The sequence below is a fragment of the Xyrauchen texanus genome, chromosome 10, assembly GCF_025860055.1.
Source record: "Xyrauchen texanus isolate HMW12.3.18 chromosome 10, RBS_HiC_50CHRs, whole genome shotgun sequence".
In the NCBI taxonomy this organism is placed as follows: domain Eukaryota; kingdom Metazoa; phylum Chordata; class Actinopteri; order Cypriniformes; family Catostomidae; genus Xyrauchen; species Xyrauchen texanus.
The window spans coordinates 4,869,184-4,872,659 of NC_068285.1; positions in this window are offsets into that span (position 1 = coordinate 4,869,184).

A 3,476-nucleotide genomic window follows, 5' to 3' on the forward strand; every position below is an offset into this window, starting at 1 on the left:
CATCATTGAATCCTCCATATGAACTCTAATGAGATGTGTTTAATGAGTTCTGTATAGAAATATAGTTCTATATTGTTTCTCACATCATTGAATCCTCCATATGAACTCTAATGAGATGTGTTTAATGAGTTCTGTATAGAAATATAGTTCTATATTGTTTCTCACATCACTGAATCCTCCATATGAACTCTAATGAGATGTGTTTAATGAGTTCTGTATAGAAATATAGTTCTATATTGTTTCTTACATCACTGAATCCTCCATATGAACTCTAATGAGATGTGTTTAATGAGTTCTGTATAGAAATATAGTTCTATATTGTTTCTCACATCACTGAATCCTCCATATGAACTCTAATGAGATGTGTTTAATGAGTTCTGTATAGAAATATAGTTCTATATTGTTTCTTACATCACTGAATCCTCCATATGAACTCTAATGAGATGTGTTTAATGAGTTCTGTATAGAAATATAGTTCTATATTGTTTCTTACATCACTGAATCCTCCATATGAACTCTAATGAGATGTGTTTAATGAGTTCTGTATAGAAATATAGTTCTATATTGTTTCTTACATCATTGAATCCTCCATATGAACTCTAATGAGATGTGTTTAATGAGTTCTGTATAGAAATATAGTTCTATATTGTTTCTTACATCACTGAATCCTCCATATGAACTCTAATGAGATGTGTTTAATGAGTTCTGTATAGAAATATAGTTCTATATTGTCTTATTACATCATTGAATCCTCCATATGAACTCTAATGAGATGTGTTTAATGAGTTCTGTATAGAAATATAGTTCTATATTTCTTATTACGTCATTGAATCCTCCATATGAACTCTAATGTGTTCTGTATAGAAATATAGTTCTATATTGTTTCTTACATCATTGAAACCTCCATATGAACTCTAATGAGATGTGTTTAATGAGTTCTGTATAGAAATATAGTTCTATATTGTTTCTTACATCATTGAATCCTCCATATGAACTCTAATGAGATGTGTTTAATGAGTTCTGTATAGAAATATAGTTCTATATTGTTTCTCGCATCACTGAATCCTCCATATGAACTCTAATAAGACGTGTTTAATGAGTTCTGTATAGAAATATAGTTCTATATTGTTTCTCACATCATTGAATCCTCCATATGAACTCAAATGAGATGTGTTTAATGAGTTCTGTATAGAAATATAGTTCTATATTGTTTCTCGCTTCACTGAATCCTCCATATGAACTCTAATGAGATGTGTTTAATGCGTTCTGTATAGAAATATAGTTCTATATTGTTTCTCGCATCACTGAATCCTCCATATGAACTCTAATGAGATGTGTTTAATGAGTTCTGTATAGAAACATAGTTCTATATTGTTTCTTGCATCACTGAATCCTCCATATGAACTCTAATGAGATGTGTTTAATGAGTTCTGTATAGAAACATAGTTCTATATTGTTTCTCACATCACTGAATCCTCCATATGAACTCTAATGAGATGTGTTTAATGAGTTCTGTATAGAAACATAGTTCTATATTGTTTCTCACATCACTGAATCCTCCATATGAACTCTAATGAGATGTGTTTAATGAGTTCTGTATAGAAACATAGTTCTATATTGTTTCTCACATCACTGAATCCTCCATATGAACTCTAATGAGATGTGTTTAATGAGTTCTGTATAGAAATATAGTTCTATATTGTTTCTTACATCACTGAATCCTCCATTTGAACTCTAATGAGATGTGTTTAATGAGTTCTGTATAGAAATATAGTTCTATATTGTTTCTTACATCACTGAATCCTCCATGTGAACTCTAATGAGATGTGTTTAATGAGTTCTGTATAGAACTATAGTTCTATATTGTTTCTTACATCACTGAATCCTCCATATGAACTCTAATGAGATGTGTTTAATGAGTTCTGTATAGAACTATAGTTCTATATTGTTTCTTACATCACTGAATCCTCCATATGAACTCTAATGAGATGTGTTTAATGAGTTCTGTATAGAAATATAGTTCTATATTGTTTCTTACATCACTGAATCCTCCATATGAACTCTAATGAGATGTGTTTAATGAGTTCTGTATAGAACTATAGTTCTATATTGTTTCTTACATCACTGAATCCTCCATATGAACTCTAATGAGATGTGTTTAATGAGTTCTGTATAGAAATATAGTTCTATATTGTTTCTTACATCACTGAATCCTCCATATGAACTCTAATGAGACGTGTTTAATGAGTTCTGTATAGAAATATAGTTCTATATTTCTTATTACGTCATTGAATCCTCCATATGAACTCTAATGAGATGTGTTTAATGAGTTCTGTATAGAAATATAGTTCTATATTGTTTCTCACATCATTGAATCCTCCATATGAACTCAAATGAGATGTGTTTAATGAGTTCTGTATAGAAATATAGTTCTATATTGTTTCTCGCTTCACTGAATCCTCCATATGAACTCTAATGAGATGTGTTTAATGAGTTCTGTATAGAAATATAGTTCTATATTGTTTCTTACATCACTGAATCCTCCATTTGAACTCTAATGAGATGTGTTTAATGAGTTCTGTATAGAAATATAGTTCTATATTGTTTCTTACATCACTGAATCCTCCATGTGAACTCTAATGAGATGTGTTTAATGAGTTCTGTATAGAAATATAGTTCTATATTGTTTCTTACATCACTGAATCCTCCATATGAACTCTAATGAGATGTGTTTAATGAGTTCTGTATAGAACTATAGTTCTATATTGTTTCTTACATCACTGAATCCTCCATATGAACTCTAATGAGATGTGTTTAATGAGTTCTGTATAGAAATATAGTTCTATATTGTTTCTTACATCACTGAATCCTCCATATGAACTCTAATGAGACGTGTTTAATGAGTTCTGTATAGAAATATAGTTCTATATTTCTTATTACGTCATTGAATCCTCCATATGAACTCTAATGAGATGTGTTTAATGAGTTCTGTATAGAAATATAGTTCTATATTGTTTCTTACGTCACTGAATCCTCCATATGAACTCTAATGAGACGTGTTTAATGAGTTCTGTATAGAAATATAGTTCTATATTGTTTCTTACATCACTGAATCCTCCATATGAACTCTAATGAGACGTGTTTAATGAGTTCTGTATAGAAATATAGTTCTATATTTCTTATTACGTCATTGAATCCTCCATATGAACTCTAATGTGTTCTGTATAGAAATATAGTTCTATATTGTTTCTTACATCACTGAATCCTCCATATGAACTCTAATGAGATGTGTTTAATGAGTTCTGTATAGAAATATAGTTCTATATTGTTTCTTACATCACTGAATCCTCCATGTGAACTCTAATGAGATGTGTTTAATGAGTTCTGTATACAAATATAGTTCTATATTGTTTCTTACATGACTGAATCCTCCATGTGAACTCTAATGAGTTGTGTTTAATGAGTTCTGTATAGAA